Raw genomic sequence first — 9,141 nt, forward strand, 5'->3', positions numbered from 1 at the left:
TGGGCCTCTGCTCAAGCTCCCCCTCAACACAAGAACACTTTGTTCTAACAACCTGGCATTCTGTGATACCCACCCTCCTGGCAGGATAGCTGAAGACAAAATGGGTGCATAAGCAAATGTGGTGAAGAAAGCTGATGGTGCCCAGCTATCAAAAGATATAAAATCTGGGGTTTTAAAAGCTTAAATAAGCGGCCAGCTAGCAGAGAAGCAACAAGCCCACAAGCAAGAAGCCACATGGACACCAGCCTGTATGATCCTGAGGTGTCAATGGAATCAGGTAACAGGCACCAGAAGACAAGACAAAACAAAACAAAACAAAACAAAACAAAACAAAACAAAACAAAACAAAACAAAACAAAAACATATTGTTGAGAACGAAGGGGTTCAGAGCAGAGACCCAAAACTCACCTGTAGACAATAGGTTATCCTCTCACAGAAGGGTCACAAGGAAGAGATGAGTCCACCATGGTGCAGTATAGCACTGATGCAACACACAATATTCCTCTGGTTCTTTGAGGCTTCCTCACCCCCCACTATCACGACCCCTGTCCTGTCTTTCAGTTCTGGCTAGATCAGAGCGTGTCCACTGGTACGGATAAGAGTTCATGACACACGGAATTCAGGTCAGATAAACCCCTCAGGAGCAAAAATGGGAGTAGTGAAACCAGGAGAGTAGGCGGAAGGTGGAGGGAAGAGGGGAGGCACGGGGAACTGATCCCAATGATTGACACATAATCTCCTACCCACCTGGGGGATGAACAACAGAAATGTGGGTGAAGGGAGACAGCAGTCAGTGGAAGATATGAAAACAATAATAATTTATAAAAATTGTCTGAAAGGAGGTGTTGAGAGCATCCCCTCCCCCTGGGTTCATTAGCCTGTGCTGCTCTAACAGTAGTCCCACCAGGAGACGCTGTCACGACCAGAAGGCGAGGTGCTCTCTCACAGTTCAGGTACGGAGGCATCTGAGTTCAGGGGGATGGGCTGGAGAGGAGGGCTTTCCTTCTCTGTGGGCCCCAGGGGAAGGGCCTTGTCTCCTCTGAGCATCCTCGGGCTTGCTGTTCCTTGGGGATCTCCAGGTGTCTTGGCCTTCCCCTGTTGCTAGGAGGTTCTCAGCACAGGGACCCTGATCCAAAAGACATTCTTCTTTCTTGGCGGTAGTGGGTCCCTCTGATCTCTGCTCATCTGTTGTATGTCTTTTCTATCTCAAAAGAGATGAACTCAAGATCCAGCCTAATTCTGTAGATTGCACCCTGCAATCTCACCAACATCATTGTCAGTAACCCTGTCTCATGGACATTATAGAGGGTAGGGTTTACAACGCACACGATAATTACATCAGATTAGAAAATGGAGGAAAAATGCTTTGGGAGGACACTTTAAATTCACGTTCATCGAAGACACTAGGGAGGATTCCATCCTCGTCTTCCCCAGGTCCTGAAGTTCCTTGGCTTGTGGCTGCATCACCTCAGTCTTTGTCGCCGTCTTCACATGGCCTCTCTTCTCCAGGTATCTCTTATAAAGACACTTGTCCTTGTATGTAGGACCCACTGGGTGATCCGGGAGGACCTCACCTCAAGATCCTTCATTTAATTCTACGTGCATGGATCCTTTTTTACCAAATAAATCAGACCCACTAGTTCTGAGATGTGGACAGATCATTTGGGGATCCACCATTAAACTCATTGCTGACATTCCCTCCCTCACCCCTTCTTGGAAGAAAGCCCCATTACTCTGTAGCCCTAAGAGTTGGGGTTGGACCAAGGAGCCTGGAAACCCAAGGGCACACAGTGGTATTCATTGTAAAGAATTTTCAACTAAGTCAGAGTTAATCAAGCTGGCCCGAGCCCCTTGTGGACAAAGTGAGTCCCCTCTTTGGAGGTTAGAAGCAAGGGGCTGGGACTCAGAACAGGCTTGCCTTTTAGCATGGGAGGCACAGGGATGAGCACCCCACATGCTTTTAGGGGCCCATGCTCATCTTCGATTTCCTTTATAATCAAGGAAAGCAGTTTTACATTGAATGAAATACTAATGGGTAATATGATATTCATCCTGATACCCATGGGGGTACAAAGTGTAGTTATCTAATATCTGCATGGGCATCCTTCCCACTCTGACGCTCACAGAGTGGCCCCTTTGTCTTACCATCTTGGAATGAGTGCCTCCACCTCACAGGACAAAGTCCTTTTGCCAGGACACTGGGGCTGGCACTTGAGGCTTGTTGCTAATGACCTCTGAACTGGGTCCCAGTCTTTACAGAGATCCCTGGGGTGAGAGAGAGAGAGAGAGAGAGAGAACCATTGTTTCCTAAAAGCCGGTTGCTGGTTTCTTCCAGGCACTGCTCAGGACTCTTTTATGACAGGCTCCACTTTAAATTTGCAGAAAACGGGGCTCAGAGAGGTTAAGACATGCACCCAGGTCTATGGGAAGTTGTCTGCACTCCCGGGCGCTGGCTCTGGTGCTGACTGTAGGCTTTGAAGACTAGGCTCGGGAGGAGAGGAAGTGTGGCCTGGGCGAAGACTCTATGAGTCAGATTCTACTTTCACGGGCAGTGAGTTTGAAGGACACATAGGTTGGGACTGGCTTCCCTGTCCTGGTTTTCTGGACAGTGGGTCCCCAGTGCAGAAGGAAAGCTGACCTGATGGGGTGCTCAGCAAGGGGGAGCCTCTTCAGGTGGAGAGGGGAGAGAACTCTGTCCTGGGAGGGAAGGTGAGGCGGGGCCAGGCCCTCCTCCTGCTTCTGCAGCCTGCTGGTGCTGGGGCCCAGGGAAGTCACTTTGGTGCCCCAGGTGGCCGTGTTCTCCCCAGTGGAGATGACCCTGGTGTTCCCGAAGAGGAGTCTGGCGCACTGACCCTTCCGAAACTCCACTCGTCTCCCCAGCCAGCATGGAGGCCCCTCAAGCTCAGGTGATTCCTCTTTCATGGTGTGTCTCCATGTTCAGTATTTCCGGTACCCTCTTCATGGCTTGCTCCTTCCTGTCCTTTGCATTGACTGATGTTGGCAGACCCTGGTTGTCTCCAAAACAATTATCACAATCAACAAGCAAACGAGCAGTTGCCGTCATGCGTATTTCCCCCCCTGCCCAGCCCCGTTGGGTCACAGTAGAATTGTACCCCCAGGGCTTTTGGTGATGGATACTTCTGAGGTCGATTCCAGACATTTCTGTTAAGGACCCCCTGGGAGGAGTCGAACCTGGAACCTTCAGGTGAGCAGCTAAGCACACAAATAGCCATTTGCAGCACCCAAGGACTTTGTCTTAAATAGACCCATGTAATCAGGGGCCCCTGCCTTCATGCGGTATATCTTGATCCAATGCTATGGGGAGGCAGGCACTGTTCTAGGTGCTGGGGACCCGACATAGAAGAAATCCAAGAAGAGTCCCTACTTTACAGATTCTGGAGAAAACGGAGCATAATGACATAAACAGACTTTCAGACAGAGAAGGAGAACAGCTGTGAAGAGAATTTGGCAGAGTAATGAGTTAGATCAAACAATATTTTTGTTGTTGTTCTACAGCCAAGAACTGATTTCACCTTGCCGCCTTCTCAGAATCTTACGGAGGGAGCCCTGGTGGCGCAGTGGTTAAGTGCTGAGTTGCTAACGGAAGGGTTGGGAGTTGAACTCACCAACTGGATCCATGAGAGAAAAGAGCTGGTCATCTGTTCCTATGAGGATTACAGCTTAGGGAACCCGATGGAGCAGGTCTACTCTGTCCTACCAAGTCGCCCTGAGGTGGGAGCGACCCGGTGGCACCCCACCCCCACCCCCACAGCAATGACGACATCCAAACCATCGTTACCAAAGCCGATTGCCAGGTTCCCCTTTGGGGCCGCTGGACGGACTTGAACCACCAGCCTCATAATTAGCGGTCAACTGCTTAGCCATGGCGCCATGGCTCTTACACCTGCTGATTCTGAGTCCGTGCAGACTGATCTAAGAAACCCTCGTGGCATACTGGTTACTCCTTGGGCTGCCAACTACAAGGTCAACAGTTCAAAACCACCAGCAGCTCCTCGGGAGGAAGGCGGGGCTTTCTACACCCAGAAAGAGTCAGAGTCTCGGGAAACTCACAGGGGGGCATTTCTACCCTGTCCTGTCGGGTTGCTATAAGAAGGCACCCATTCGAAGGCAGTGAGTGCATGATAGACGGGTCTCTTGACCAATTGGGGACCATTAGAAAGCATTGGCCTGGTGGTGGGTACACCATAGTGCTAGTGTAGATGGGGGGCAGTCAGGGCAGGTCCCCGTGAGACAGTGATTCTTGTACAGAGACCACCGAGATGAGAAGAAATTGCTATGTGAGGATCTGGGGAAAGAGGAGATTTTCCTCACAAAGACCTTGGGGTGGGCCTGGTCTGTGTTAGGTGAGCCCGTGGCACGTGGACCCTCCATTCATCCTGATACAGTTGAACACCCTTGCCTAGCATGGAACACAGAGAGACCCATGTGCTCTAGTGTCCAGTGGCCGCTGTGACAAACTACCAGGGACCTAGTGGCTTGAACCGACACAGATGGATTCTCGTACCTGCCTGGAGGCCCCAGGTCCAAAGACGTTCTTCTGGAGCCTTGAGGGGAGAGCCCATTTCCTTGCCTTGCCCATCTTCTAGAGCAGTGGTTCTCAACCTTCCTAATGCTGCGGCCCTTTAATATAGTTCCTCATGGGGTGGTGACCCTGCCAGTCAGCATGGACTCCAAGGCCGTGAATATGAGAAACAGGGAATGGAGTCCCCTTAACCTTGGAGTTCCTCAGCGGATGCTGGACTGGTACATTGCTGAACTTAGGCCACCGGCTTTTGAGACCCCTGGGGGGCTGACCCCCACCCTGAGGTGGGCTGATCTCTCTCCCATCAGAAACCTGGGAAGCATAAGGCTTTGGGGGAGAGGGTGGAGAGAGAGCTGGGGGGTACAGAAAATGGCGCCTTGGATCTTACAATGGAGGGTGGGGGTGATGTAAAAGGAACCCTTGCACAAGCTATATCCCGCCCCGCCCCCCCCCAGGAGATAACAATCAAATTATATCCATTTTCAATGGCATTCTAGGGTCTTAGTGATTTTCATATGAAAACCCTGCTTGGAGCCCTTGGCATCTGTTTCTCCTTTTAGGACAGAAACCAAGAGACTATTTACATATTCGTAGGGCCCTATCACCAATGAAATCTTCCCAGAACTCCGTCCTCCCAGCCCCGGCCCCACCAACAGGCTCCACATTTAGGATTAAATTTCTTGGCAGCCGGTGTTTGCTGCTCTCTTTGGTGATTTATTTATTCAGTTGGATTATTTTTCATCTCTAGCCTGACCATCTCGGGCCTCCCGGCGTCCACCTTCTGATCCTGGAGAAGTGACCCTGCTTGGGGACCTTTCCCAAACTCCACCGTGGGGCCCGCCCGGAGCGCATTCCTTCCGGCGCCGCCAGAGAGAGCGGGAGAGAGCCAGGCGGCCAGTGGTGTCATCCCTCGGCGCCCCGCCGGTCCCCACCTCCTCCCCGGGAGCCCTGCTGGGTGACGTCACCAGGAATGCACCCAGGCCTGGGCAGGGGCTGAGCGGTTGTCACTGGGCGCAACTGCAGCGTCCCTTTCATCCTTTGCTGGGCTGATGACCTGGTCCTGTTGGGGCTGAACCCTTTGCAGAAATGCCTGAGAAAATGGGTCTGATGGAATGCGCCTCCCTCCTAGGCCCGCCTGGCTCCCGCCGCGGCCTCTGCGCTTGCAGTCCCAGGAGGAAGCTTGGAAGAGGCCAAGGAAACAGCCCTGGTGCCAGCCTGGGCTCCACCAAGGCCCCCGCCCCTGCGCAGCGCCCAAGACTCCCATGAGACAGCTGGGAAGCCGCCACTCAGCAGCCTTGCCCGCGGGGGATGCCTGGTGCCCTGGGAGCTGCCTCCATTGCTTGGGGCTGTGGTTGTTGCCAGTGCAACAGAGAACTGCCTCTTAGGGTTTTGTGAGCTGTGATCTTTCTGGAAGATCGCCGGCAGCATTTACAGCAGTGCTGGGGGAGTTGAGGTTAGTAATCCGAACTGCCAATGAGTTGATTCCCGCTCAGAGTGACCCTATAGGACTGGGCTGAACCGCTCCTGTGCGCTTTGGGGGCCGGAACCCTTTACCGGAGTGGAAAGCCTCGTATTTCTCTCGGGGAGCTGGCTGGTGGTTTTGAACTGCTGACCTCGCAGCTAGCAGTCCAATGTGTAACCACCAAGCCAACAGGGTTTCTAGTGACCCTATAGTCCCCACAAACTGTGCCCCTGGGGACCTTGGGACCCAATAGCTGTTAGTTCTTACAACGCCCTCATCTTAGACCAATGAGTTGTGATCTCCGGACTCCCGGTAGAGGAACACGATTGACACTTCCATGGATTCATCAGACCACCGGGGTCTTGACTTCCTGTGTTCACTATGCCCCCGTCTGGGAAATCAAGGGCAGAGGCAGCAGGTACCACCGTCCAGCTGCTTTGACCTGGCCAAGGCTCAGGTGACTTATGTGTGAAGATGCTGCACATAGACAAATGGCTGCTAGGCTCTGGAGTAGACAGTGTCTGAAGAGCGTCAAGCACATAGTTGGAGTCGTCAGTATCACTCCTACGAATATAGGAATCTACTAGCAATAAGACACCACTCCTGCCAGGAACATAGCATCAAGTGGTTGAAATGGCGGGGAGGTAGGGACCTAGAGTAATCCCCCAAAGGACCACCCGTAACACTCATTGAGGCAAGTCCGACCCACAGTGACCCTATAGGCCAGAGGAGACCTGCCCAGTAGGTTTCCGAGACTAGAACTCCTTAGGGGGCAGTATAACCACCATGCATCAGGGCTGCCCATCACAGGGGCTCACCATCGCCTAGTCATCCACTGGCTGTGTGCTCTTGGGCAAGGAACTTGCCGCCCAGCCCTTTTTTTCCATCTGTAAAATTCAGATGATGAGGATTCCTAGCTTGAAGGGTTGTTATGAGGTTAACATGGATGAGTGGGTGCCAAACAGGGGTTCCCGAGGGATAAACTCCGGACACATTGTCTTGAACTAGTGTTATGCTGTGTGCTGTGGGGTTGATTCTGACTCAAAGCAGCCTCGCAGGACCGAGGAGAACTGCCCCCAGAGAGTTTCACCCTGAGGGTGTCAGTTTTTCCTGGGAATGCATTGTCAGGTCTTTCCTCCTCAGGAGCGGCTGTTGGGTTTGAACCACTGACCTCTTTGGGCTGGTTACTTATGCATCATGCTACCCTAACCGATGTACAGCCATGATTGGTAGGCAGTACTTGATCATGTGTGAGGTGAGAGATGACATTCATGTTGCCCATTGAAAGTTAAGAAAGAATTTTCCCCAGGCGTAGGGTGCCCTGGTTGTGTGGTGGTTAAATATTGGGCTGAGAACCAGAGGCGAGCAGTTCAAAACCACCAGCTGCTCCACAGATGCGACTTTCTACTCCTGTAAAGGGTTACGACCTTAGAAACCTGCAGGGACAGTTCTATTCTGCCCTACAGGGCTGCGATCAGTAGGCATGGACTCAAGGGCACTCAGTTTAGTTTGGTTTTGAGAGGGTGTGGGAGGGGCTAGGCATTCCTGGCGGAGGGACCAGTCCAAGTGGTAAACTCCCAAGAGGTGGCTTGCTTGGAAAAGGGAGGTCCATGCTGTTGTGTGATCACTCTGGAGTCTCTTAGTGGTTCAAATTGGTAGTGCATCTGTCTGCTGATAAAAAGGTTGTGCTTTTTTTAAAAATATGTATTTTCGGTGTGTGTGAATTGGGGGTGGGGATTACATATCAGATAACTACTTTAATAAGCAGTTTTATTGGGACATAATCCAAATATCATACAATTCATTAGTTCAATCGTATCAAGAAGTGTTGTACAATCATGACCACAATCAATTTTAGAATGTTCCTTTTTTTCTTTGAACTCTTGCTAGTAGCTTCCCCCATCCCCCCGCTTACCTTACTGCTGTATCCCTGAGGAGCCATTAACCCAGTTACTGTCTCTGAAGATTTACTCATCTTGGATTTTATATACAAAAAAACACACAAAAATATAAAACAAAGGGTCAAAAAGCTAGCAACAATAACAAAACAAAATAGAGGAAAACCCCAGTTGGAAATAAACAGCAGATATTAAAAACTAGAACAACTTTCAGATCATCATTTTGGCATCTAACAACTTAAACGGCATTATCAACTCTCCCAATGGCCTGCCCTGTCCCCTCCTCCCCCACTTCCTCCCATTGGATACTCTCTTCCCCTTCTCCAACAGTTAACACCTGCCTACCCTCTCCATTGTACTGCCCCTTCCCTCCCACCCCACTCCCCCAGGAACCATCAACATCTGTTTCTTCTGGTATGAAAGCTTTTATCTGGACTTTCAAAAATAACTGGTCTCCTACAATAGTTGTTCTTTTGTGATTGACTAATGTCACTCGGCCTAATGTCCTTCAAGTCCATCCATGTCATGAGAGGGTTCACAGTTGCATCATGATTCTTTAAGGATGTGTAGTTTCCCATTGTGGGTCTGTACCAAAGTTTCCCCATCCGTTCTTCCACTGATGGGCATGCCAGCTGTTTCTGTCTTCTTGCTGTTGTGAACAGTGCCGCAGTGAACATGGGCATCACACCCGTCTGCTCCTGCTGTGTTCTTTATTTCCTTCGGGTCCACCCAGAAATACCTCAGAAGAAAGACCTGGTGATCAACGTTTGAACAATTAGCCAGTGAAAGCCCTGGGAAGCACAGTCACTTAGAATGAACTCCACAGCAACTGGCTTATTACTTACCCCCAGGGGGACACTGGGGTTCTTCCTTTTGGTGATGGGCACAGACTTGCCTTTTGGAAAGAGTGACTGGGCCGAAACAGGGCTCTCCCTCTTCGTTGAAAATCACAACCCTTAAGGGGGGGCTTTAACAAGCACCAGTGCCAGCCAGGGTTCTGCTCGTGACTCAGTAAATCGGACAGGGTAGGCCCTGGGCATCACGGCATCATTCAGCCCCAGTCGGGGACCCCTGTGTTGGAGGGAGAGAGGCCACTGGAAGCCAGAACCATATTTTAGTGCAACTCAACAGGCTTCAGGGATGGGCTCAAACATGACACACTGCGGATGGCACAGGGCTGGACAGTGGGAGTCAGAGCCCACCCATTCATACCTGACAGCACAATTGACTGATGGATA

The sequence above is a fragment of the Echinops telfairi genome, unplaced genomic scaffold, assembly GCF_000313985.2.
Source record: "Echinops telfairi isolate 266 unplaced genomic scaffold, ASM31398v2 ScPeMD7_7458;HRSCAF=8496, whole genome shotgun sequence".
Classification (NCBI taxonomy): Eukaryota; Metazoa; Chordata; class Mammalia; order Afrosoricida; family Tenrecidae; genus Echinops; species Echinops telfairi.